Consider the following 24085-nt stretch of genomic DNA (forward strand, 5'->3'; position numbering starts at 1 on the left):
TGTGTTTTAAACAACACTTCACATATATTCCGTTTCTGTTCAAACATGTATATACTTCCCTGTACATGGCACTACATTCACCCGTTCGCTTTATGCAAAGATTATTGACAGGAAAAAACAGACAGAAATGGCTTTATTTGCATTTTAGGCTGCATAGACATGCACCTGACGCCAGGTACCCAGGGGAGGCAACTTCCATGTCAACACCCAAGTTTCCTTCCGGGTCCTATCTTTCTCCTTGGGAGCTACTCGGCAAAACAAACACAACAATCACAACAACTGAACATGTCATGATAGACAAATAGAATGAAAAAAAAGGCATTTCTATTTTTGATTGGTTTTTCCAGGGGAGAGCGCGAACGCAGTCCCCCACACTTATAAATTGCGCACCCGAGTCGTCCACATTTGGGATGATCGCAGGGGTCAACCAAGCCGATGTGCAATGGAAAGGTCTCGCCCCGGGCCCACAGCCTTGCGGATCACTGTAAAGCCTGTGCCAGGTAAGTATGCCTGAAACTGCAGCTTCCTAACAATCGCTACAAACATGCACATCACCTCACTCAGGTGTGTTTTAAACAACACTTCACATATATTCCGTTTCTGTTCAAACATGTATATACTTCCCTGTACATGGCACTACATTCACCCGTTCGCTTTATGCAAAGATTATTGACAGGAAAAAACAGACAGAAATGGCTTTATTTGCATTTTAGGCTGCATAGACATGCACCTGACGCCAGGTACCCAGGGGAGGCAACTTCCATGTCAACACCCAAGTTTCCTTCCGGGTCCTATCTTTCTCCTTGGGAGCTACTCGGCAAAACAAACACAACAATCACAACAACTGAACATGTCATGATAGACAAATAGAATGAAAAAAAAGGCATTTCTATTTTTGATTGGTTTTTCCAGGGGAGAGCGCGAACGCAGTCCCCCACACTTATAAATTGCGCACCCGAGTCGTCCACATTTGGGATGATCGCAGGGGTCAACCAAGCCGATGTGCAATGGAAAGGTCTCGCCCCGGGCCCACAGCCTTGCGGATCACTGTAAAGCCTGTGCCAGGTAAGTATGCCTGAAACTGCAGCTTCCTAACCATCGCTACAAACATGCACATCACCTCACTCAGGTGTGTTTTAAACAACACTTCACATATATTCCGTTTCTGTTCAAACATATATATACTTCCCTGTACATGGCACTACATTCACCCGTTCGCTTTATGCAAAGATTATTGACAGGAAAAAACAGACAGAAATGGCTTTATTTGCATTTTAGGCTGCATAGACATGCACCTGACGCCAGGTACCCAGGGGAAGCAACTTCCATGTCAACACCCAAGTTTCCTTCCGGGTCCTATCTTTCTCCTTGGGAGCTACTCGGCAAAACAAACACAACAATCACAACAACTGAACATGTCATGATAGACAAATAGAATGAAAAAAAAGGCATTTCTATTTTTGATTGGTTTTTCCAGGGGAGAGCGCGAACGCAGTCCCCCACACTTATAAATTGCGCACCCGAGTCGTCCACATTTGGGATGATCGCAGGGGTCAACCAAGCCGATGTGCAATGGAAAGGTCTCGCCCCGGGCCCACAGCCTTGCGGATCACTGTAAAGCCTGTGCCAGGTAAGTATGCCTGAAACTGCAGCTTCCTAACCATCGCTACAAACATGCACATCACCTCACTCAGGTGTGTTTTAAACAACACTTCACATATATTCCGTTTCTGTTCAAACATGTATATACTTCCCTGTACATGGCACTACATTCACCCGTTCGCTTTATGCAAAGATTATTGACAGGAAAAAACAGACAGAAATGGCTTTATTTGCATTTTAGGCTGCATAGACATGCACCTGACGCCAGGTACCCAGGGGAGGCAACTTCCATGTCAACACCCAAGTTTCCTTCCGGGTCCTATCTTTCTCCTTGGGAGCTACTCGGCAAAACAAACACAACAATCACAACAACTGAACATGTCATGATAGACAAATAGAATGAAAAAAAGGCATTTCTATTTTTGATTGGTTTTTCCAGGGGAGAGCGCGAACGCAGTCCCCCACACTTATAAATTGCGCACCCGAGTCGTCCACATTTGGGATGATCGCAGGGGTCAACCAAGCCGATGTGCAATGGAAAGGTCTCGCCCCGGGCCCACAGCCTTGCGGATCACTGTAAAGCCTGTGCCAGGTAAGTATGCCTGAAACTGCAGCTTCCTAACCATCGCTACAAACATGCACATCACCTCACTCAGGTGTGTTTTAAACAACACTTCACATATATTCCGTTTCTGTTCAAACATGTATATACTTCCCTGTACATGGCACTACATTCACCCGTTCGCTTTATGCAAAGATTATTGACAGGAAAAAACAGACAGAAATGGCTTTATTTGCATTTTAGGCTGCATAGACATGCACCTGACGCCAGGTACCCAGGGGAGGCAACTTCCATGTCAACACCCAAGTTTCCTTCCGGGTCCTATCTTTCTCCTTGGGAGCTACTCGGCAAAACAAACACAACAATCACAACAACTGAACATGTCATGATAGACAAATAGAATGAAAAAAAAGGCATTTCTATTTTTGATTGGTTTTTCCAGGGGAGAGTGCGAACGCAGTCCCCCACACTTATAAATTGCGCACCCGAGTCGTCCACATTTGGGATGATCGCAGGGGTCAACCAAGCCGATGTGCAATGGAAAGGTCTCGCCCCGGGCCCACAGCCTTGCGGATCACTGTAAAGCCTGTGCCAGGTAAGTATGCCTGAAACTGCAGCTTCCTAACCATCGCTACAAACATGCACATCACCTCACTCAGGTGTGTTTTAAACAACACTTCACATATATTCCGTTTCTGTTCAAACATATATATACTTCCCTGTACATGGCACTACATTCACCCGTTCGCTTTATGCAAAGATTATTGACAGGAAAAAACAGACAGAAATGGCTTTATTTGCATTTTAGGCTGCATAGACATGCACCTGACGCCAGGTACCCAGGGGAAGCAACTTCCATGTCAACACCCAAGTTTCCTTCCGGGTCCTATCTTTCTCCTTGGGAGCTACTCGGCAAAACAAACACAACAATCACAACAACTGAACATGTCATGATAGACAAATAGAATGAAAAAAAAGGCATTTCTATTTTTGATTGGTTTTTCCAGGGGAGAGCGCGAACGCAGTCCCCCACACTTATAAATTGCGCACCCGAGTCGTCCACATTTGGGATGATCGCAGGGGTCAACCAAGCCGATGTGCAATGGAAAGGTCTCGCCCCGGGCCCACAGCCTTGCAGATCAATGTAAAGCCTGTGCCAGGTAAGTATGCCTGAAACTGCAGCTTCCTAACCATCGCTACAAACATGCACATCACCTCACTCAGGTGTGTTTTAAACAACACTTCACATATATTCCGTTTCTGTTCAAACATGTATATACTTCCCTGTACATGGCACTACATTCACCCGTTCGCTTTATGCAAAGATTATTGACAGGAAAAAACAGACAGAAATGGCTTTATTTGCATTTTAGGCTGCATAGACATGCACCTGACGCCAGGTACCCAGGGGAGGCAACTTCCATGTCAACACCCAAGTTTCCTTCCGGGTCCTATCTTTCTCCTTGGGAGCTACTCGGCAAAACAAACACAACAATCACAACAACTGAACATGTCATGATAGACAAATAGAATGAAAAAAAAGGCATTTCTATTTTTGATTGGTTTTTCCAGGGGAGAGCGCGAACGCAGTCCCCCACACTTATAAATTGCGCACCCGAGTCGTCCACATTTGGGGTGATCGCAGGGGTCAACCAAGCCGATGTGCAATGGAAAGGTCTCGCCCCGGGCCCACAGCCTTGCGGATCACTGTAAAGCCTGTGCCAGGTAAGTATGCCTGAAACTGCAGCTTCCTAACCATCGCTACAAACATGCACATCACCTCACTCAGGTGTGTTTTAAACAACACTTCACATATATTCCGTTTCTGTTCAAACATGTATATACTTCCCTGTACATGGCACTACATTCACCCGTTCGCTTTATGCAAAGATTATTGACAGGAAAAAACAGACAGAAATGGCTTTATTTGCATTTTAGGCTGCATAGACATGCACCTGACGCCAGGTACCCAGGGGAGGCAACTTCCATGTCAACACCCAAGTTTCCTTCCGGGTCCTATCTTTCTCCTTGGGAGCTACTCGGCAAAACAAACACAACAATCACAACAACTGAACATGTCATGATAGACAAATAGAATGAAAAAAAAGGCATTTCTATTTTTGATTGGTTTTTCCAGGGGAGAGCGCGAACGCAGTCCCCCACACTTATAAATTGCGCACCCGAGTCGTCCACATTTGGGATGATCGCAGGGGTCAACCAAGCCGATGTGCAATGGAAAGGTCTCGCCCCGGGCCCACAGCCTTGCGGATCACTGTAAAGCCTGTGCCAGGTAAGTATGCCTGAAACTGCAGCTTCCTAACCATCGCTACAAACATGCACATCACCTCACTCAGGTGTGTTTTAAACAACACTTCACATATATTCCGTTTCTGTTCAAACATATATATACTTCCCTGTACATGGCACTACATTCACCCGTTCGCTTTATGCAAAGATTATTGACAGGAAAAAACAGACAGAAATGGCTTTATTTGCATTTTAGGCTGCATAGATATGCACCTGACGCCAGGTACCCAGGGGAGGCAACTTCCATGTCAACACCCAAGTTTCCTTCCGGGTCCTATCTTTCTCCTTGGGAGCTACTCGGCAAAACAAACACAACAATCACAACAACTGAACATGTCATGATAGACAAATAGAATGAAAAAAAAGGCATTTCTATTTTTGATTGGTTTTTCCAGGGGAGAGCGCGAACGCAGTCCCCCACACTTATAAATTGCGCACCCGAGTCGTCCACATTTGGGATGATCGCAGGGGTCAACCAAGCCGATGTGCAATGGAAAGGTCTCGCCCCGGGCCCACAGCCTTGCGGATCACTGTAAAGCCTGTGCCAGGTAAGTATGCCTGAAACTGCAGCTTCCTAACCATCGCTACAAACATGCACATCACCTCACTCAGGTGTGTTTTAAACAACACTTCACATATATTCCGTTTCTGTTCAAACATGTATATACTTCCCTGTACATGGCACTACATTCACCCGTTCGCTTTATGCAAAGATTATTGACAGGAAAAAACAGACAGAAATGGCTTTATTTGCATTTTAGGCTGCATAGACATGCACCTGACGCCAGGTACCCAGGGGAGGCAACTTCCATGTCAACACCCAAGTTTCCTTCCGGGTCCTATCTTTCTCCTTGGGAGCTACTCGGCAAAACAAACACAACAATCACAACAACTGAACATGTCATGATAGACAAATAGAATGAAAAAAAAGGCATTTCTATTTTTGATTGGTTTTTCCAGGGGAGAGCGCGAACGCAGTCCCCCACACTTATAAATTGCGCACCCGAGTCGTCCACATTTGGGATGATCGCAGGGGTCAACCAAGCCGATGTGCAATGGAAAGGTCTCGCCCCGGGCCCACAGCCTTGCGGATCACTGTAAAGCCTGTGCCAGGTAAGTATGCCTGAAACTGCAGCTTCCTAACCATCGCTACAAACATGCACATCACCTCACTCAGGTGTGTTTTAAACAACACTTCACATATATTCCGTTTCTGTTCAAACATGTATATACTTCCCTGTACATGGCACTACATTCACCCGTTCGCTTTATGCAAAGATTATTGACAGGAAAAAACAGACAGAAATGGCTTTATTTGCATTTTAGGCTGCATAGACATGCACCTGACGCCAGGTACCCAGGGGAGGCAACTTCCATGTCAACACCCAAGTTTCCTTCCGGGTCCTATCTTTCTCCTTGGGAGCTACTCGGCAAAACAAACACAACAATCACAACAACTGAACATGTCATGATAGACAAATAGAATGAAAAAAAAGGCATTTCTATTTTTGATTGGTTTTTCCAGGGGAGAGCGCGAACGCAGTCCCCCACACTTATAAATTGCGCACCCGAGTCGTCCACATTAGTGATGATCGCAGGGGTCAACCAAGCCGATGTGCAATGGAAAGGTCTCGCCCCGGGCCCACAGCCTTGCGGATCACTGTAAAGCCTGTGCCAGGTAAGTATGCCTGAAACTGCAGCTTCCTAACCATCGCTACAAACATGCACATCACCTCACTCAGGTGTGTTTTAAACAACACTTCACATATATTCCGTTTCTGTTCAAACATGTATATACTTCCCTGTACATGGCACTACATTCACCCGTTCGCTTTATGCAAAGATTATTGACAGGAAAAAACAGACAGAAATGGCTTTATTTGCATTTTAGGCTGCATAGACATGCACCTGACGCCAGGTACCCAGGGGAGGCAACTTCCATGTCAACACCCAAGTTTCCTTCCGGGTCCTATCTTTCTCCTTGGGAGCTACTCGGCAAAACAAACACAACAATCACAACAACTGAACATGTCATGATAGACAAATAGAATGAAAAAAAAGGCATTTCTATTTTTGATTGGTTTTTCCAGGGGAGAGCGCGAACGCAGTCCCCCACACTTATAAATTGCGCACCCGAGTCGTCCACATTTGGGATGATCGCAGGGGTCAACCAAGCCGATGTGCAATGGAAAGGTCTCGCCCCGGGCCCACAGCCTTGCGGATCACTGTAAAGCCTGTGCCAGGTAAGTATGCCTGAAACTGCAGCTTCCTAACCATCGCTACAAACATGCACATCACCTCACTCAGGTGTGTTTTAAACAACACTTCACATATATTCCGTTTCTGTTCAAACATGTATATACTTCCCTGTACATGGCACTACATTCACCCGTTCGCTTTATGCAAAGATTATTGACAGGAAAAAACAGACAGAAATGGCTTTATTTGCATTTTAGGCTGCATAGACATGCACCTGACGCCAGGTACCCAGGGGAGGCAACTTCCATGTCAACACCCAAGTTTCCTTCCGGGTCCTATCTTTCTCCTTGGGAGCTACTCGGCAAAACAAACACAACAATCACAACAACTGAACATGTCATGATAGACAAATAGAATGAAAAAAAAGGCATTTCTATTTTTGATTGGTTTTTCCAGGGGAGAGCGCGAACGCAGTCCCCCACACTTATAAATTGCGCACCCGAGTCGTCCACATTTGGGATGATCGCAGGGGTCAACCAAGCCGATGTGCAATGGAAAGGTCTCGCCCCGGGCCCACAGCCTTGCGGATCACTGTAAAGCCTGTGCCAGGTAAGTATGCCTGAAACTGCAGCTTCCTAACCATCGCTACAAACATGCACATCACCTCACTCAGGTGTGTTTTAAACAACACTTCACATATATTCCGTTTCTGTTCAAACATGTATATACTTCCCTGTACATGGCACTACATTCACCCGTTCGCTTTATGCAAAGATTATTGACAGGAAAAAACAGACAGAAATGGCTTTATTTGCATTTTAGGCTGCATAGACATGCACCTGACGCCAGGTACCCAGGGGAGGCAACTTCCATGTCAACACCCAAGTTTCCTTCCGGGTCCTATCTTTCTCCTTGGGAGCTACTCGGCAAAACAAACACAACAATCACAACAACTGAACATGTCATGATAGACAAATAGAATGAAAAAAAAGGCATTTCTATTTTTGATTGGTTTTTCCAGGGGAGAGCGCGAACGCAGTCCCCCACACTTATAAATTGCGCACCCGAGTCGTCCACATTTGGGATGATCGCAGGGGTCAACCAAGCCGATGTGCAATGGAAAGGTCTCGCCCCGGGCCCACAGCCTTGCGGATCACTGTAAAGCCTGTGCCAGGTAAGTATGCCTGAAACTGCAGCTTCCTAACCATCGCTACAAACATGCACATCACCTCACTCAGGTGTGTTTTAAACAACACTTCACATATATTCCGTTTCTGTTCAAACATGTATATACTTCCCTGTACATGGCACTACATTCACCCGTTCGCTTTATGCAAAGATTATTGACAGGAAAAAACAGACAGAAATGGCTTTATTTGCATTTTAGGCTGCATAGACATGCACCTGACGCCAGGTACCCAGGGGAGGCAACTTCCATGTCAACACCCAAGTTTCCTTCCGGGTCCTATCTTTCTCCTTGGGAGCTACTCGGCAAAACAAACACAACAATCACAACAACTGAACATGTCATGATAGACAAATAGAATGAAAAAAAAGGCATTTCTATTTTTGATTGGGTTTTCCAGGGGAGAGCGCGAACGCAGTCCCCCACACTTATAAATTGCGCACCCGAGTCGTCCACATTTGGGATGATCGCAGGGGTCAACCAAGCCGATGTGCAATGGAAAGGTCTCGCCCCGGGCCCACAGCCTTGCGGATCACTGTAAAGCCTGTGCCAGGTAAGTATGCCTGAAACTGCAGCTTCCTAACCATCGCTACAAACATGCACATCACCTCACTCAGGTGTGTTTTAAACAACACTTCACATATATTCCGTTTCTGTTCAAACATGTATATACTTCCCTGTACATGGCACTACATTCACCCGTTCGCTTTATGCAAAGATTATTGACAGGAAAAAACAGACAGAAATGGCTTTATTTGCATTTTAGGCTGCATAGACATGCACCTGACGCCAGGTACCCAGGGGAGGCAACTTCCATGTCAACACCCAAGTTTCCTTCCGGGTCCTATCTTTCTCCTTGGGAGCTACTCGGCAAAACAAACACAACAATCACAACAACTGAACATGTCATGATAGACAAATAGAATGAAAAAAAAGGCATTTCTATTTTTGATTGGTTTTTCCAGGGGAGAGCGCGAACGCAGTCCCCCACACTTATAAATTGCGCACCCGAGTCGTCCACATTTGGGATGATCGCAGGGGTCAACCAAGCCGATGTGCAATGGAAAGGTCTCGCCCCGGGCCCACAGCCTTGCGGATCACTGTAAAGCCTGTGCCAGGTAAGTATGCCTGAAACTGCAGCTTCCTAACCATCGCTACAAACATGCACATCACCTCACTCAGGTGTGTTTTAAACAACACTTCACATATATTCCGTTTCTGTTCAAACATGTATATACTTCCCTGTACATGGCACTACATTCACCCGTTCGCTTTATGCAAAGATTATTGACAGGAAAAAACAGACAGAAATGGCTTTATTTGCATTTTAGGCTGCATAGACATGCACCTGACGCCAGGTACCCAGGGGAGGCAACTTCCATGTCAACACCCAAGTTTCCTTCCGGGTCCTATCTTTCTCCTTGGGAGCTACTCGGCAAAACAAACACAACAATCACAACAACTGAACATGTCATGATAGACAAATAGAATGAAAAAAAAGGCATTTCTATTTTTGATTGGTTTTTCCAGGGGAGAGCGCGAACGCAGTCCCCCACACTTATAAATTGCGCACCCGAGTCGTCCACATTTGGGATGATCGCAGGGGTCAACCAAGCCGATGTGCAATGGAAAGGTCTCGCCCCGGGCCCACAGCCTTGCGGATCACTGTAAAGCCTGTGCCAGGTAAGTATGCCTGAAACTGCAGCTTCCTAACCATCGCTACAAACATGCACATCACCTCACTCAGGTGTGTTTTAAACAACACTTCACATATATTCCGTTTCTGTTCAAACATGTATATACTTCCCTGTACATGGCACTACATTCACCCGTTCGCTTTATGCAAAGATTATTGACAGGAAAAAACAGACAGAAATGGCTTTATTTGCATTTTAGGCTGCATAGACATGCACCTGACGCCAGGTACCCAGGGGAGGCAACTTCCATGTCAACACCCAAGTTTCCTTCCGGGTCCTATCTTTCTCCTTGGGAGCTACTCGGCAAAACAAACACAACAATCACAACAACTGAACATGTCATGATAGACAAATAGAATGAAAAAAAAGGCATTTCTATTTTTGATTGGTTTTTCCAGGGGAGAGCGCGAACGCAGTCCCCCACACTTATAAATTGCGCACCCGAGTCGTCCACATTTGGGATGATCGCAGGGGTCAACCAAGCCGATGTGCAATGGAAAGGTCTCGCCCCGGGCCCACAGCCTTGCGGATCACTGTAAAGCCTGTGCCAGGTAAGTATGCCTGAAACTGCAGCTTCCTAACCATCGCTACAAACATGCACATCACCTCACTCAGGTGTGTTTTAAACAACACTTCACATATATTCCGTTTCTGTTCAAACATGTATATACTTCCCCGTACATGGCACTACATTCACCCGTTCGCTTTATGCAAAGATTATTGACAGGAAAAAACAGACAGAAATGGCTTTATTTGCATTTTAGGCTGCATAGACATGCACCTGACGCCAGGTACCCAGGGGAGGCAACTTCCATGTCAACACCCAAGTTTCCTTCCGGGTCCTATCTTTCTCCTTGGGAGCTACTCGGCAAAACAAACACAACAATCACAACAACTGAACATGTCATGATAGACAAATAGAATGAAAAAAAAGGCATTTCTATTTTTGATTGGTTTTTCCAGGGGAGAGCGCGAACGCAGTCCCCCACACTTATAAATTGCGCACCCGAGTCGTCCACATTTGGGATGATCGCAGGGGTCAACCAAGCCGATGTGCAATGGAAAGGTCTCGCCCCGGGCCCACAGCCTTGCGGATCACTGTAAAGCCTGTGCCAGGTAAGTATGCCTGAAACTGCAGCTTCCTAACCATCGCTACAAACATGCACATCACCTCACTCAGGTGTGTTTTAAACAACACTTCACATATATTCCGTTTCTGTTCAAACATGTATATACTTCCCTGTACATGGCACTACATTCACCCGTTCGCTTTATGCAAAGATTATTGACAGGAAAAAACAGACAGAAATGGCTTTATTTGCATTTTAGGCTGCATAGACATGCACCTGACGCCAGGTACCCAGGGGAGGCAACTTCCATGTCAACACCCAAGTTTCCTTCCGGGTCCTATCTTTCTCCTTGGGAGCTACTCGGCAAAACAAACACAACAATCACAACAACTGAACATGTCATGATAGACAAATAGAATGAAAAAAAAGGCATTTCTATTTTTGATTGGTTTTTCCAGGGGAGAGCGCGAACGCAGTCCCCCACACTTATAAATTGCGCACCCGAGTCGTCCACATTTGGGATGATCGCAGGGGTCAACCAAGCCGATGTGCAATGGAAAGGTCTCGCCCCGGGCCCACAGCCTTGCGGATCACTGTAAAGCCTGTGCCAGGTAAGTATGCCTGAAACTGCAGCTTCCTAACCATCGCTACAAACATGCACATCACCTCACTCAGGTGTGTTTTAAACAACACTTCACATATATTCCGTTTCTGTTCAAACATGTATATACTTCCCTGTACATGGCACTACATTCACCCGTTCGCTTTATGCAAAGATTATTGACAGGAAAAAACAGACAGAAATGGCTTTATTTGCATTTTAGGCTGCATAGACATGCACCTGACGCCAGGTACCCAGGGGAGGCAACTTCCATGTCAACACCCAAGTTTCCTTCCGGGTCCTATCTTTCTCCTTGGGAGCTACTCGGCAAAACAAACACAACAATCACAACAACTGAACATGTCATGATAGACAAATAGAATGAAAAAAAAGGCATTTCTATTTTTGAATGGTTTTTCCAGGGGAGAGCGCGAACGCAGTCCCCCACACTTATAAAATTGCGCACCCGAGTCGTCCACATTTGGGATGATCGCAGGGGTCAACCAAGCCGATGTGCAATGGAAAGGTCTCGCCCCGGGCCCACAGCCTTGCGGATCACTGTAAAGCCTGTGCCAGGTAAGTATGCCTGAAACTGCAGCTTCCTAACCATCGCTACAAACATGCACATCACCTCACTCAGGTGTGTTTTAAACAACACTTCACATATATTCCGTTTCTGTTCAAACATGTATATACTTCCCTGTACATGGCACTACATTCACCCGTTCGCTTTATGCAAAGATTATTGACAGGAAAAAACAGACAGAAATGGCTTTATTTGCATTTTAGGCTGCATAGACATGCACCTGACGCCAGGTACCCAGGGGAGGCAACTTCCATGTCAACACCCAAGTTTCCTTCCGGGTCCTATCTTTCTCCTTGGGAGCTACTCGGCAAAACAAACACAACAATCACAACAACTGAACATGTCATGATAGACAAATAGAATGAAAAAAAAGGCATTTCTATTTTTGATTGGTTTTTCCAGGGGAGAGCGCGAACGCAGTCCCCCACACTTATAAATTGCGCACCCGAGTCGTCCACATTTGGGATGATCGCAGGGGTCAACCAAGCCGATGTGCAATGGAAAGGTCTCGCCCCGGGCCCACAGCCTTGCGGATCACTGTAAAGCCTGTGCCAGGTAAGTATGCCTGAAACTGCAGCTTCCTAACCATCGCTACAAACATGCACATCACCTCACTCAGGTGTGTTTTAAACAACACTTCACATATATTCCGTTTCTGTTCAAACATGTATATACTTCCCTGTACATGGCACTACATTCACCCGTTCGCTTTATGCAAAGATTATTGACAGGAAAAAACAGACAGAAATGGCTTTATTTGCATTTTAGGCTGCATAGACATGCACCGGACACCAGGTACCCAGGGGAGGCAACTTCCATGTCAACACCCAAGTTTCCTTCCGGGTCCTATCTTTCTCCTTGGGAGCTACTCGGCAAAATAAACACAACAATCACAACAACTGAACATGTCATGATAGACAAATAGAATGAAAAAAAAGGCATTTCTATTTTTGATTGGTTTTTCCAGGGGAGAGCGCGAACGCAGTCCCCCACACTTATAAATTGCGCACCCGAGTCGTCCACATTTGGGATGATCGCAGGGGTCAACCAAGCCGATGTGCAATGGAAAGGTCTCGCCCCGGGCCCACAGCCTTGCGGATCACTGTAAAGCCTGTGCCAGGTAAGTATGCCTGAAACTGCAGCTTCCTAACCATCGCTACAAACATGCACATCACCTCACTCAGGTGTGTTTTAAACAACACTTCACATATATTCCGTTTCTGTTCAAACATGTATATACTTCCCTGTACATGGCACTACATTCACCCGTTCGCTTTATGCAAAGATTATTGACAGGAAAAAACAGACAGAAATGGCTTTATTTGCATTTTAGGCTGCATAGACATGCACCTGACGCCAGGTACCCAGGGGAGGCAACTTCCATGTCAACACCCAAGTTTCCTTCCGGGTCCTATCTTTCTCCTTGGGAGCTACTCGGCAAAACAAACACAACAATCACAACAACTGAACATGTCATGATAGACAAATAGAATGAAAAAAAAGGCATTTCTATTTTTGATTGGTTTTTCCAGGGGAGAGCGCGAACGCAGTCCCCCACACTTATAAATTGCGCACCCGAGTCGTCCAAATTTGGGATGATCGCAGGGGTCAACCAAGCCGATGTGCAATGGAAAGGTCTCGCCCCGGGCCCACAGCCTTGCGGATCACTGTAAAGCCTGTGCCAGGTAAGTATGCCTGAAACTGCAGCTTCCTAACCATCGCTACAAACATGCACATCACCTCACTCAGGTGTGTTTTAAACAACACTTCACATATATTCCGTTTCTGTTCAAACATGTATATACTTCCCTGTACATGGCACTACATTCACCCGTTCGCTTTATGCAAAGATTATTGACAGGAAAAAACAGACAGAAATGGCTTTATTTGCATTTTAGGCTGCATAGACATGCACCTGACGCCAGGTACCCAGGGGAGGCAACTTCCATGTCAACACCCAAGTTTCCTTCCGGGTCCTATCTTTCTCCTTGGGAGCTACTCGGCAAAACAAACACAACAATCACAACAACTGAACATGTCATGATAGACAAATAGAATGAAAAAAAAGGCATTTCTATTTTTGATTGGTTTTTCCAGGGGAGAGCGCGAACGCAGTCCCCCACACTTATAAATTGCGCACCCGAGTCGTCCACATTTGGGATGATCGCAGGGGTCAACCAAGCCGATGTGCAATGGAAAGGTCTCGCCCCGGGCCCACAGCCTTGCGGATCACTGTAAAGCCTGTGCCAGGTAAGTATGCCTGAAACTGCAGCTTCCTAACCATCGCTACAAACATGCACATCACCTCACTCAGGTGTGTTTTAAACAACACTTCACATATATTCCGTTTCTGTTCAAACATGTATATACTTCCCTGTACATGGCACTACATTCACCCGTTCGCTTTATGCAAAGATTATTGACAGGAAAAAACAGACAGAAATGGCTTTATTTGCATTTTAGGCTGCATAGACATGCACCTGACGCCAGGTACCCAGGGGAGGCAACTTCCATGTCAACACCCAAGTTTCCTTCCGGGTCCTATCTTTCTCCTTGGGAGCTACTCGGCAAAACAAACACAACAATCACAACAACTGAACATGTCATGATAGACAAATAGAATGAAAAAAAAGGCATTTCTATTTTTGATTGGTTTTTCCAGGGGAGAGCGCGAACGCAGTCCCCCACACTTATAAATTGCGCACCCGAGTCGTCCACATTTGGGATGATCGCAGGGGTCAACCAAGCCGATGTGCAATGGAAAGGTCTCGCCCCGGGCCCACAGCCTTGCGGATCACTGTAAAGCCTGTGCCAGGTAAGTATGCCTGAAACTGCAGCTTCCTAACCATCGCTACAAACATGCACATCACCTCACTCAGGTGTGTTTTAAACAACACTTCACATATATTCCGTTTCTGTTCAAACATGTATATACTTCCCTGTACATGGCACTACATTCACCCGTTCGCTTTATGCAAAGATTATTGACAGGAAAAAACAGACAGAAATGGCTTTATTTGCATTTTAGGCTGCATAGACATGCACCTGACGCCAGGTACCCAGGGGAGGCAACTTCCATGTCAACACCCAAGTTTCCTTCCGGGTCCTATCTTTCTCCTTGGGAGCTACTCGGCAAAACAAACACAACAATCACAACAACTGAACATGTCATGATAGACAAATAGAATGAAAAAAAAGGCATTTCTATTTTTGATTGGTTTTTCCAGGGGAGAGCGCGAACGCAGTCCCCCACACTTATAAATTGCGCACCCGAGTCGTCCACATTTGGGATGATCGCAGGGGTCAACCAAGCCGATGTGCAATGGAAAGGTCTCGCCCCGGGCCCACAGCCTTGCGGATCACTGTAAAGCCTGTGCCAGGTAAGTATGCCTGAAACTGCAGCTTCCTAACCATCGCTACAAACATGCACATCACCTCACTCAGGTGTGTTTTAAACAACACTTCACATATATTCCGTTTCTGTTCAAACATGTATATACTTCCCTGTACATGGCACTACATTCACCCGTTCGCTTTATGCAAAGATTATTGACAGGAAAAAACAGACAGAAATGGCTTTATTTGCATTTTAGGCTGCATAGACATGCACCTGACGCCAGGTACCCAGGGGAGGCAACTTCCATGTCAACACCCAAGTTTCCTTCCGGGTCCTATCTTTCTCCTTGGGAGCTACTCGGCAAAACAAACACAACAATCACAACAACTGAACATGTCATGATAGACAAATAGAATGAAAAAAAAGGCATTTCTATTTTTGATTGGTTTTTCCAGGGGAGAGCGCGAACGCAGTCCCCCACACTTATAAATTGCGCACCCGAGTCGTCCACATTTGGGATGATCGCAGGGGTCAACCAAGCCGATGTGCAATGGAAAGGTCTCGCCCCGGGCCCACAGCCTTGCGGATCACTGTAAAGCCTGTGCCAGGTAAGTATGCCTGAAACTGCAGCTTCCTAACCATCGCTACAAACATGCACATCACCTCACTCAGGTGTGTTTTAAACAACACTTCACATATATTCCGTTTCTGTTCAAACATGTATATACTTCCCTGTACATGGCACTACATTCACCCGTTCGCTTTATGCAAAGATTATTGACAGGAAAAAACAGACAGAAATGGCTTTATTTGCATTTTAGGCTGCATAGACATGCACCTGACGCCAGGTACCCAGGGGAGGCAACTTCCATGTCAACACCCAAGTTTCCTTCCGGGTCCTATCTTTCTCCTTGGGAGCTACTCGGCAAAACAAACACAACAATCACAACAACTGAACATGTCATGATAGACAAATAGAATGAAAAAAAAGGCATTTCTATTTTTGATTGGTTTTTCCAGGGGAGAGCGCGAACGCAGTCCCCCACACTTATAAATTGCGCACCCGAGTCGTCCACATTTGGGATGATCGCAGGGGTCAACCAAGCCGATGTGCAATGGAAAGGTCTCGCCCCGGGCCCACAGCCTTGCGGATCACTGTAAAGCCTGTGCCAGGTAAGTATGCCTGAAACTGCAGCTTCCTAACCATCGCTACAAACATGCACATCACCTCACTCAGGTGTGTTTTAAACAACACTTCACATATATTCCGTTTCTGTTCAAACATGTATATACTTCCCTGTACATGGCACTACATTCACCCGTTCGCTTTATGCAAAGATTATTGACAGGAAAAAACAGACAGAAATGGCTTTATTTGCATTTTAGGCTGCATAGACATGCACCTGACGCCAGGTACCCAGGGGAGGCAACTTCCATGTCAACACCCAAGTTTCCTTCCGGGTCCTATCTTTCTCCTTGGGAGCTACTCGGCAAAACAAACACAACAATCACAACAACTGAACATGTCATGATAGACAAATAGAATGAAAAAAAAGGCATTTCTATTTTTGATTGGTTTTTCCAGGGGAGAGCGCGAACGCAGTCCCCCACACTTATAAATTGCGCACCCGAGTCGTCCACATTTGGGATGATCGCAGGGGTCAACCAAGCCGATGTGCAATGGAAAGGTCTCGCCCCGGGCCCACAGCCTTGCGGATCACTGTAAAGCCTGTGCCAGGTAAGTATGCCTGAAACTGCAGCTTCCTAACCATCGCTACAAACATGCACATCACCTCACTCAGGTGTGTTTTAAACAACACTTCACATATATTCCGTTTCTGTTCAAACATGTATATACTTCCCTGTACATGGCACTACATTCACCCGTTCGCTTTATGCAAAGATTATTGACAGGAAAAAACAGACAGAAATGGCTTTATTTGCATTTTAGGCTGCATAGACATGCACCTGACGCCAGGTACCCAGGGGAGGCAACTTCCATGTCAACACCCAAGTTTCCTTCCGGGTCCTATCTTTCTCCTTGGGAGCTACTCGGCAAAACAAACACAACAATCACAACAACTGAACATGTCATGATAGACAAATAGAATGAAAAAAAAGGCATTTCTATTTTTGATTGGTTTTTCCAGGGGAGAGCGCGAACGCAGTCCCCCACACTTATAAATTGCGCACCCGAGTCGTCCACATTTGGGATGATCGCAGGGGTCAACCAAGCCGATGTGCAATGGAAAGGTCTCGCCCCGGGCCCACAGCCTTGCGGATCACTGTAAAGCCTGTGCCAGGTAAGTATGCCTGAAACTGCAGCTTCCTAACCATCGCTACAAACATGCACATCACCTCACTCAGGTGTGTTTTAAACAACACTTCACATATATTCCGTTTCTGTTCAAACATGTATATACTTCCCTGTACATGGCACTACATTCACCCGTTCGCTTTATGCAAAGATTATTGACAGGAAAAAACAGACAGAAATGGCTTTATTTGCATTTTAGGCTGCATAGACATGCACCTGACGCCAGGTACCCAGGGGAGGCAACTTCCATGTCAACACCCAAGTTTCCTTCCGGGTCCTATCTTTCTCCTTGGGAGCTACTCGGCAAAACAAACACAACAATCACAACAACTGAACATGTCATGATAGACAAATAGAATGAAAAAAAAGGCATTTCTATTTTTGATTGGTTTTTCCAGGGGAGAGCGCGAACGCAGTCCCCCACACTTATAAATTGCGCACCCGAGTCGTCCACATTTGGGATGATCGCAGGGGTCAACCAAGCCGATGTGCAATGGAAAGGTCTCGCCCCGGGCCCACAGCCTTGCGGATCACTGTAAAGCCTGTGCCAGGTAAGTATGCCTGAAACTGCAGCTTCCTAACCATCGCTACAAACATGCACATCACCTCACTCAGGTGTGTTTTAAACAACACTTCACATATATTCCGTTTCTGTTCAAACATGTATATACTTCCCTGTACATGGCACTACATTCACCCGTTCGCTTTATGCAAAGATTATTGACAGGAAAAAACAGACAGAAATGGCTTTATTTGCATTTTAGGCTGCATAGACATGCACCTGACGCCAGGTACCCAGGGGAGGCAACTTCCATGTCAACACCCAAGTTTCCTTCCGGGTCCTATCTTTCTCCTTGGGAGCTACTCGGCAAAACAAACACAACAATCACAACAACTGAACATGTCATGATAGACAAATAGAATGAAAAAAAAGGCATTTCTATTTTTGATTGGTTTTTCCAGGGGAGAGCGCGAACGCAGTCCCCCACACTTATAAATTGCGCACCCGAGTCGTCCACATTTGGGATGATCGCAGGGGTCAACCAAGCCGATGTGCAATGGAAAGGTCTCGCCCCGGGCCCACAGCCTTGCGGATCACTGTAAAGCCTGTGCCAGGTAAGTATGCCTGAAACTGCAGCTTCCTAACCATCGCTACAAACATGCACATCACCTCACTCAGGTGTGTTTTAAACAACACTTCACATATATTCCGTTTCTGTTCAAACATGTATATACTTCCCTGTACATGGCACTACATTCACCCGTTCGCTTTATGCAAAGATTATTGACAGGAAAAAACAGACAGAAATGGCTTTATTTGCATTTTAGGCTGCATAGACATGCACCTGACGCCAGGTACCCAGGGGAGGCAACTTCCATGTCAACACCCAAGTTTCCTTCCGGGTCCTATCTTTCTCCTTGGGAGCTACTCGGCAAAACAAACACAACAATCACAACAACTGAACATGTCATGATAGACAAATAGAATGAAAAAAAAGGCATTTCTATTTTTGATTGGTTTTTCCAGGGGAGAGCGCGAACGCAGTCCCCCACACTTATAAATTGCGCACCCGAGTCGTCCACATTTGGGATGATCGCAGGGGTCAACCAAGCCGATGTGCAATGGAAAGGTCTCGCCCCGGGCCCACAGCCTTGCGGATCACTGTAAAGCCTGTGCCAGGTAAGTATGCCTGAAACTGCAGCTTCCTAACCATCGCTACAAACATGCACATCACCTCACTCAGGTGTGTTTTAAACAACACTTCACATATATTCCGTTTCTGTTCAAACATGTATATACTTCCCTGTACATGGCACTACATTCACCCGTTCGCTTTATGCAAAGATTATTGACAGGAAAAAACAGACAGAAATGGCTTTATTTGCATTTTAGGCTGCATAGACATGCACCTGACGCCAGGTACCCAGGGGAGGCAACTTCCATGTCAACACCCAAGTTTCCTTCCGGGTCCTATCTTTCTCCTTGGGAGCTACTCGGCAAAACAAACACAACAATCACAACAACTGAACATGTCATGATAGACAAATAGAATGAAAAAAAAGGCATTTCTATTTTTGATTGGTTTTTCCAGGGGAGAGCGCGAACGCAGTCCCCCACACTTATAAATTGCGCACCCGAGTCGTCCACATTTGGGATGATCGCAGGGGTCAACCAAGCCGATGTGCAATGGAAAGGTCTCGCCCCGGGCCCACAGCCTTGCGGATCACTGTAAAGCCTGTGTCAGGTAAGTATGCCTGAAACTGCAGCTTCCTAACCATCGCTACAAACATGCACATCACCTCACTCAGGTGTGTTTTAAACAACACTTCACATATATTCCGTTTCTGTTCAAACATGTATATACTTCCCTGTACATGGCACTACATTCACCCGTTCGCTTTATGCAAAGATTATTGACAGGAAAAAACAGACAGAAATGGCTTTATTTGCATTTTAGGCTGCATAGACATGCACCTGACGCCAGGTACCCAGGGGAGGCAACTTCCATGTCAACACCCAAGTTTCCTTCCGGGTCCTATCTTTCTCCTTGGGAGCTACTCGGCAAAACAAACACAACAATCACAACAACTGAACATGTCATGATAGACAAATAGAATGAAAAAAAAGGCATTTCTATTTTTGATTGGTTTTTCCAGGGGAGAGCGCGAACGCAGTCCCCCACACTTATAAATTGCGCACCCGAGTCGTCCACATTTGGGATGATCGCAGGGGTCAACCAAGCCGATGTGCAATGGAAAGGTCTCGCCCCGGGCCCACAGCCTTGCGGATCACTGTAAAGCCTGTGCCAGGTAAGTATGCCTGAAACTGCAGCTTCCTAACCATCGCTACAAACATGCACATCACCTCACTCAGGTGTGTTTTAAACAACACTTCACATATATTCCGTTTCTGTTCAAACATGTATATACTTCCCTGTACATGGCACTACATTCACCCGTTCGCTTTATGCAAAGATTATTGACAGGAAAAAACAGACAGAAATGGCTTTATTTGCATTTTAGGCTGCATAGACATGCACCTGACGCCAGGTACCCAGGGGAGGCAACTTCCATGTCAACACCCAAGTTTCCTTCCGGGTCCTATCTTTCTCCTTGGGAGCTACTCGGCAAAACAAACACAACAATCACAACAACTGAACATGTCATGATAGACAAATAGAATGAAAAAAAAGGCATTTCTATTTTTGATTGGTTTTTCCAGGGGAGAGCGCGAACGCAGTCCCCCACACTTATAAATTGCGCACCCGAGTCGTCCACATTTGGGATGATCGCAGGGGTCAACCAAGCCGATGTGCAATGGAAAGGTCTCGCCCCGGGCCCACAGCCTTGCGGATCACTGTAAAGCCTGTGCCAGGTAAGTATGCCTGAAACTGCAGCTTCCTAACCATCGCTACAAACATGCACATCACCTCACTCAGGTGTGTTTTAAACAACACTTCACATATATTCCGTTTCTGTTCAAACATGTATATACTTCCCTGTACATGGCACTACATTCACCCGTTCGCTTTATGCAAAGATTATTGACAGGAAAAAACAGACAGAAATGGCTTTATTTGCATTTTAGGCTGCATAGACATGCACCTGACGCCAGGTACCCAGGGGAGGCAACTTCCATGTCAACACCCAAGTTTCCTTCCGGGTCCTATCTTTCTCCTTGGGAGCTACTCGGCAAAACAAACACAACAATCACAACAACTGAACATGTCATGATAGACAAATAGAATGAAAAAAAAGGCATTTCTATTTTTGATTGGTTTTTCCAGGGGAGAGCGCGAACGCAGTCCCCCACACTTATAAATTGCGCACCCGAGTCGTCCACATTTGGGATGATCGCAGGGGTCAACCAAGCCGATGTGCAATGGAAAGGTCTCGCCCCGGGCCCACAGCCTTGCGGATCACTGTAAAGCCTGTGCCAGGTAAGTATGCCTGAAACTGCAGCTTCCTAACCATCGCTACAAACATGCACATCACCTCACTCAGGTGTGTTTTAAACAACACTTCACATATATTCCGTTTCTGTTCAAACATGTATATACTTCCCTGTACATGGCACTACATTCACCCGTTCGCTTTATGCAAAGATTATTGACAGGAAAAAACAGACAGAAATGGCTTTATTTGCATTTTAGGCTGCATAGACATGCACCTGACGCCAGGTACCCAGGGGAGGCAACTTCCATGTCAACACCCAAGTTTCCTTCCGGGTCCTATCTTTCTCTTTGGGAGCTACTCGGCAAAACAAACACAACAATCACAACAACTGAACATGTCATGATAGACAAATAGAATGAAAAAAAAGGCATTTCTATTTTTGATTGGTTTTTCCAGGGGAGAGCGCGAACGCAGTCCCCCACACTTATAAATTGCGCACCCGAGTCGTCCACATTTGGGATGATCGCAGGGGTCAACCAAGCCGATGTGCAATGGAAAGGTCTCGCCCCGGGCCCACAGCCTTGCGGATCACTGTAAAGCCTGTGCCAGGTAAGTATGCCTGAAACTGCAGCTTCCTAACCATCGCTACAAACATGCACATCACCTCACTCAGGTGTGTTTTAAACAACACTTCACATATATTCCGTTTCTGTTCAAACATGTATATACTTCCCTGTACATGGCACTACATTCACCCGTTCGCTTTATGCAAAGATTATTGACAGGAAAAAACAGACAGAAATGGCTTTATTTGCATTTTAGGCTGCATAGACATGCACCTGACGCCAGGTACCCAGGGGAGGCAACTTCCATGTCAACACCCAAGTTTCCTTCCGGGTCCTATCTTTCTCCTTGGGAGCTACTCGGCAAAACAAACACAACAATCACAACAACTGAACATGTCATGATAGACAAATAGAATGAAAAAAAAGGCATTTCTATTTTTGATTGGTTTTTCCAGGGGAGAGCGCGAACGCAGTCCCCCACACTTATAAATTGCGCACCCGAGTCGTCCACATTTGGGATGATCGCAGGGGTCAACCAAGCCGATGTGCAATGGAAAGGTCTCGCCCCGGGCCCACAGCCTTGCGGATCACTGTAAAGCCTGTGTCAGGTAAGTATGCCTGAAACTGCAGCTTCCTAACCATCGCTACAAACATGCACATCACCTCACTCAGGTGTGTTTTAAACAACACTTCACATATATTCCGTTTCTGTTCAAACATGTATATACTTCCCTGTACATGGCACTACATTCACCCGTTCGCTTTATGCAAAGATTATTGACAGGAAAAAACAGACAGAAATGGCTTTATTTGCATTTTAGGCTGCATAGACATGCACCTGACGCCAGGTACCCAGGGGAGGCAACTTCCATGTCAACACCCAAGTTTCCTTCCGGGTCCTATCTTTCTCCTTGGGAGCTACTCGGCAAAACAAACACAACAATCACAACAACTGAACATGTCATGATAGACAAATAGAATGAAAAAAAAGGCATTTCTATTTTTGATTGGTTTTTCCAGGGGAGAGCGCGAACGCAGTCCCCCACACTTATAAATTGCGCACCCGAGTCGTCCACATTTGGGATGATCGCAGGGGTCAACCAAGCCGATGTGCAATGGAAAGGTCTCGCCCCGGGCCCACAGCCTTGCTTTTTTTTTTTTTTTTTTTTTTTGTTTTTAATAAAGTTTATTCACTGAAACTTTTACATGTGCAGACAGTGCCTAGGCCATCATCTCAAAAATTAAAAGAAATATCACAGAGTTGAGATGATGGCCACTAACAATAATTCTTAAAGACGGAAACATATTAAATATTTAAAGGGCAAGTAAATTTATGGTCAATAGAATCTTTTCCCTTAGGAATCTCAGAATCTTCCAGTTTTCCTTTCAAAATCCTAATCAACTTAGTTTTTTCACAACACACTTCACGGTAAGTCAGTCCATACAGCCTCAGTGCGTCCATGTATTTCTCTAAGTCCTCCTCATCCACTGTAACACCCCAACTGGTTTTCGTCGCTCTGACAGAAACATTCCTTGGTTTCACAACAACATGCTTTGGTCTAGAAACATATTTGTCTTGTAACTGTTGAGTTCCTTTCACACTCTTCTTCTTCTTTATCTCTTCCTCGTCTGGCGTGTCCTGATTCAAAGGCTGTTTTCTTTTTCCTTCTGTGTCCTTGCTTGTATTATCAGGGTTGTAAGAATTCGCTGATATTTCCCGCATTTCTGTTGATACTAGTTTCTCAGCTGGTACAGTAATCACTTCGGCTGGTACAGTAATCACTATGTCCTTGTTGAGGCCCTTCTCCGAAATAGGATCCTTTAGACTGTGAACACTTTCCATGTCATCATCTTCCTCGGACTCACTGTCTAAATCTACCGAGAGTGTATGTCCTCTGGATTCTTTCTCCTTGGCAGCTATATCTGCTGAACTTGTACCAGGGCACTTTGCTCGTACGTGTCCAAAAGAATGACATCTCAGGCATATTGGTGCTCGTCCAGGGGCCGTTATCAACATAGACTGTTTGTCACCAAATCTGACTATGTGTGGAATCTTGCCTTTTTCTTCTTCTGTCACGTCCATCTTCACAATTCGTACTCCCGAAAACACCTTAACATCATCCACTTCAACATATTCTCGCAATACCTCCACAACTTT

At 45.7% G+C, this 24085-nt stretch overlaps 40 non-coding genes and 1 pseudogene across 40 annotated transcripts; all 41 read right to left on the bottom strand.

Annotated features, from left to right (window-relative positions):
* Positions 1–344: 344 nt before the first annotated feature.
* LOC139461405 (U1 spliceosomal RNA) lies at positions 345–508 on the bottom strand. Its single transcript, XR_011652899.1, has one exon. It is a non-coding gene; the product is annotated as a U1 spliceosomal RNA (small nuclear RNA).
* A 401-nt stretch (positions 509–909) lies between these two features.
* LOC139461407 (U1 spliceosomal RNA) lies at positions 910–1073 on the bottom strand. The gene has a single exon (XR_011652900.1). It is a non-coding gene; the product is annotated as a U1 spliceosomal RNA (small nuclear RNA).
* A 401-nt stretch (positions 1074–1474) lies between these two features.
* On the bottom strand, positions 1475–1638 carry LOC139461409 (U1 spliceosomal RNA). The gene has a single exon (XR_011652902.1). It is a non-coding gene; the product is annotated as a U1 spliceosomal RNA (small nuclear RNA).
* Positions 1639–2038: 400 nt separating this feature from the next.
* Positions 2039–2202, bottom strand: LOC139461410 (U1 spliceosomal RNA). The gene has a single exon (XR_011652903.1). It is a non-coding gene; the product is annotated as a U1 spliceosomal RNA (small nuclear RNA).
* A 401-nt stretch (positions 2203–2603) lies between these two features.
* Positions 2604–2767, bottom strand: LOC139461459 (U1 spliceosomal RNA). Its single transcript, XR_011652950.1, has one exon. It is a non-coding gene; the product is annotated as a U1 spliceosomal RNA (small nuclear RNA).
* Positions 2768–3168: 401 nt separating this feature from the next.
* On the bottom strand, positions 3169–3332 carry LOC139461458 (U1 spliceosomal RNA). The gene has a single exon (XR_011652949.1). It is a non-coding gene; the product is annotated as a U1 spliceosomal RNA (small nuclear RNA).
* Positions 3333–3733: 401 nt separating this feature from the next.
* LOC139461479 (U1 spliceosomal RNA) lies at positions 3734–3897 on the bottom strand. The gene has a single exon (XR_011652961.1). It is a non-coding gene; the product is annotated as a U1 spliceosomal RNA (small nuclear RNA).
* Positions 3898–4298: 401 nt separating this feature from the next.
* On the bottom strand, positions 4299–4462 carry LOC139461411 (U1 spliceosomal RNA). The gene has a single exon (XR_011652904.1). It is a non-coding gene; the product is annotated as a U1 spliceosomal RNA (small nuclear RNA).
* Positions 4463–4863: 401 nt separating this feature from the next.
* LOC139461412 (U1 spliceosomal RNA) lies at positions 4864–5027 on the bottom strand. Its single transcript, XR_011652905.1, has one exon. It is a non-coding gene; the product is annotated as a U1 spliceosomal RNA (small nuclear RNA).
* Positions 5028–5428: 401 nt separating this feature from the next.
* On the bottom strand, positions 5429–5592 carry LOC139461413 (U1 spliceosomal RNA). The gene has a single exon (XR_011652906.1). It is a non-coding gene; the product is annotated as a U1 spliceosomal RNA (small nuclear RNA).
* Positions 5593–5993: 401 nt separating this feature from the next.
* On the bottom strand, positions 5994–6157 carry LOC139461468 (U1 spliceosomal RNA). Its single transcript, XR_011652957.1, has one exon. It is a non-coding gene; the product is annotated as a U1 spliceosomal RNA (small nuclear RNA).
* A 401-nt stretch (positions 6158–6558) lies between these two features.
* Positions 6559–6722, bottom strand: LOC139461414 (U1 spliceosomal RNA). Its single transcript, XR_011652907.1, has one exon. It is a non-coding gene; the product is annotated as a U1 spliceosomal RNA (small nuclear RNA).
* Positions 6723–7123: 401 nt separating this feature from the next.
* LOC139461415 (U1 spliceosomal RNA) lies at positions 7124–7287 on the bottom strand. Its single transcript, XR_011652908.1, has one exon. It is a non-coding gene; the product is annotated as a U1 spliceosomal RNA (small nuclear RNA).
* Positions 7288–7688: 401 nt separating this feature from the next.
* On the bottom strand, positions 7689–7852 carry LOC139461416 (U1 spliceosomal RNA). Its single transcript, XR_011652909.1, has one exon. It is a non-coding gene; the product is annotated as a U1 spliceosomal RNA (small nuclear RNA).
* Positions 7853–8253: 401 nt separating this feature from the next.
* On the bottom strand, positions 8254–8417 carry LOC139461417 (U1 spliceosomal RNA). The gene has a single exon (XR_011652910.1). It is a non-coding gene; the product is annotated as a U1 spliceosomal RNA (small nuclear RNA).
* A 401-nt stretch (positions 8418–8818) lies between these two features.
* Positions 8819–8982, bottom strand: LOC139461418 (U1 spliceosomal RNA). The gene has a single exon (XR_011652911.1). It is a non-coding gene; the product is annotated as a U1 spliceosomal RNA (small nuclear RNA).
* A 401-nt stretch (positions 8983–9383) lies between these two features.
* LOC139461420 (U1 spliceosomal RNA) lies at positions 9384–9547 on the bottom strand. Its single transcript, XR_011652913.1, has one exon. It is a non-coding gene; the product is annotated as a U1 spliceosomal RNA (small nuclear RNA).
* A 401-nt stretch (positions 9548–9948) lies between these two features.
* Positions 9949–10112, bottom strand: LOC139461421 (U1 spliceosomal RNA). Its single transcript, XR_011652914.1, has one exon. It is a non-coding gene; the product is annotated as a U1 spliceosomal RNA (small nuclear RNA).
* A 401-nt stretch (positions 10113–10513) lies between these two features.
* LOC139461423 (U1 spliceosomal RNA) lies at positions 10514–10677 on the bottom strand. The gene has a single exon (XR_011652915.1). It is a non-coding gene; the product is annotated as a U1 spliceosomal RNA (small nuclear RNA).
* A 401-nt stretch (positions 10678–11078) lies between these two features.
* LOC139461424 (U1 spliceosomal RNA) lies at positions 11079–11242 on the bottom strand. The gene has a single exon (XR_011652916.1). It is a non-coding gene; the product is annotated as a U1 spliceosomal RNA (small nuclear RNA).
* A 401-nt stretch (positions 11243–11643) lies between these two features.
* Positions 11644–11808, bottom strand: LOC139461462 (U1 spliceosomal RNA). Its single transcript, XR_011652953.1, has one exon. It is a non-coding gene; the product is annotated as a U1 spliceosomal RNA (small nuclear RNA).
* Positions 11809–12209: 401 nt separating this feature from the next.
* Positions 12210–12373, bottom strand: LOC139461425 (U1 spliceosomal RNA). Its single transcript, XR_011652917.1, has one exon. It is a non-coding gene; the product is annotated as a U1 spliceosomal RNA (small nuclear RNA).
* A 401-nt stretch (positions 12374–12774) lies between these two features.
* Positions 12775–12938, bottom strand: LOC139461426 (U1 spliceosomal RNA). The gene has a single exon (XR_011652918.1). It is a non-coding gene; the product is annotated as a U1 spliceosomal RNA (small nuclear RNA).
* Positions 12939–13339: 401 nt separating this feature from the next.
* LOC139461449 (U1 spliceosomal RNA) lies at positions 13340–13503 on the bottom strand. The gene has a single exon (XR_011652940.1). It is a non-coding gene; the product is annotated as a U1 spliceosomal RNA (small nuclear RNA).
* Positions 13504–13904: 401 nt separating this feature from the next.
* On the bottom strand, positions 13905–14068 carry LOC139461427 (U1 spliceosomal RNA). Its single transcript, XR_011652919.1, has one exon. It is a non-coding gene; the product is annotated as a U1 spliceosomal RNA (small nuclear RNA).
* Positions 14069–14469: 401 nt separating this feature from the next.
* LOC139461428 (U1 spliceosomal RNA) lies at positions 14470–14633 on the bottom strand. Its single transcript, XR_011652920.1, has one exon. It is a non-coding gene; the product is annotated as a U1 spliceosomal RNA (small nuclear RNA).
* Positions 14634–15034: 401 nt separating this feature from the next.
* LOC139461429 (U1 spliceosomal RNA) lies at positions 15035–15198 on the bottom strand. The gene has a single exon (XR_011652921.1). It is a non-coding gene; the product is annotated as a U1 spliceosomal RNA (small nuclear RNA).
* Positions 15199–15599: 401 nt separating this feature from the next.
* Positions 15600–15763, bottom strand: LOC139461430 (U1 spliceosomal RNA). Its single transcript, XR_011652922.1, has one exon. It is a non-coding gene; the product is annotated as a U1 spliceosomal RNA (small nuclear RNA).
* Positions 15764–16164: 401 nt separating this feature from the next.
* On the bottom strand, positions 16165–16328 carry LOC139461432 (U1 spliceosomal RNA). The gene has a single exon (XR_011652924.1). It is a non-coding gene; the product is annotated as a U1 spliceosomal RNA (small nuclear RNA).
* A 401-nt stretch (positions 16329–16729) lies between these two features.
* On the bottom strand, positions 16730–16893 carry LOC139461433 (U1 spliceosomal RNA). The gene has a single exon (XR_011652925.1). It is a non-coding gene; the product is annotated as a U1 spliceosomal RNA (small nuclear RNA).
* Positions 16894–17294: 401 nt separating this feature from the next.
* On the bottom strand, positions 17295–17458 carry LOC139461434 (U1 spliceosomal RNA). The gene has a single exon (XR_011652926.1). It is a non-coding gene; the product is annotated as a U1 spliceosomal RNA (small nuclear RNA).
* Positions 17459–17859: 401 nt separating this feature from the next.
* Positions 17860–18023, bottom strand: LOC139461435 (U1 spliceosomal RNA). Its single transcript, XR_011652927.1, has one exon. It is a non-coding gene; the product is annotated as a U1 spliceosomal RNA (small nuclear RNA).
* Positions 18024–18424: 401 nt separating this feature from the next.
* LOC139461436 (U1 spliceosomal RNA) lies at positions 18425–18588 on the bottom strand. Its single transcript, XR_011652928.1, has one exon. It is a non-coding gene; the product is annotated as a U1 spliceosomal RNA (small nuclear RNA).
* A 401-nt stretch (positions 18589–18989) lies between these two features.
* LOC139461437 (U1 spliceosomal RNA) lies at positions 18990–19153 on the bottom strand. The gene has a single exon (XR_011652929.1). It is a non-coding gene; the product is annotated as a U1 spliceosomal RNA (small nuclear RNA).
* Positions 19154–19554: 401 nt separating this feature from the next.
* LOC139461460 (U1 spliceosomal RNA) lies at positions 19555–19718 on the bottom strand. The gene has a single exon (XR_011652951.1). It is a non-coding gene; the product is annotated as a U1 spliceosomal RNA (small nuclear RNA).
* A 401-nt stretch (positions 19719–20119) lies between these two features.
* On the bottom strand, positions 20120–20283 carry LOC139461439 (U1 spliceosomal RNA). Its single transcript, XR_011652930.1, has one exon. It is a non-coding gene; the product is annotated as a U1 spliceosomal RNA (small nuclear RNA).
* Positions 20284–20684: 401 nt separating this feature from the next.
* LOC139461440 (U1 spliceosomal RNA) lies at positions 20685–20848 on the bottom strand. Its single transcript, XR_011652931.1, has one exon. It is a non-coding gene; the product is annotated as a U1 spliceosomal RNA (small nuclear RNA).
* A 401-nt stretch (positions 20849–21249) lies between these two features.
* Positions 21250–21413, bottom strand: LOC139461441 (U1 spliceosomal RNA). Its single transcript, XR_011652932.1, has one exon. It is a non-coding gene; the product is annotated as a U1 spliceosomal RNA (small nuclear RNA).
* A 401-nt stretch (positions 21414–21814) lies between these two features.
* LOC139461442 (U1 spliceosomal RNA) lies at positions 21815–21978 on the bottom strand. The gene has a single exon (XR_011652933.1). It is a non-coding gene; the product is annotated as a U1 spliceosomal RNA (small nuclear RNA).
* A 401-nt stretch (positions 21979–22379) lies between these two features.
* Positions 22380–22543, bottom strand: LOC139461461 (U1 spliceosomal RNA). Its single transcript, XR_011652952.1, has one exon. It is a non-coding gene; the product is annotated as a U1 spliceosomal RNA (small nuclear RNA).
* Positions 22544–22944: 401 nt separating this feature from the next.
* On the bottom strand, positions 22945–23082 carry LOC139461472 (U1 spliceosomal RNA; annotated as a pseudogene).
* Between the last annotated feature and the right edge of the window lie 1003 nt (positions 23083–24085).

Source organism: Haliotis cracherodii, unplaced genomic scaffold (genome assembly GCF_022045235.1).
Source record: "Haliotis cracherodii isolate W230 unplaced genomic scaffold, xgHalCrac1.p SCAF_14, whole genome shotgun sequence".
NCBI lineage: Eukaryota > Metazoa > Mollusca > Gastropoda > Lepetellida > Haliotidae > Haliotis > Haliotis cracherodii.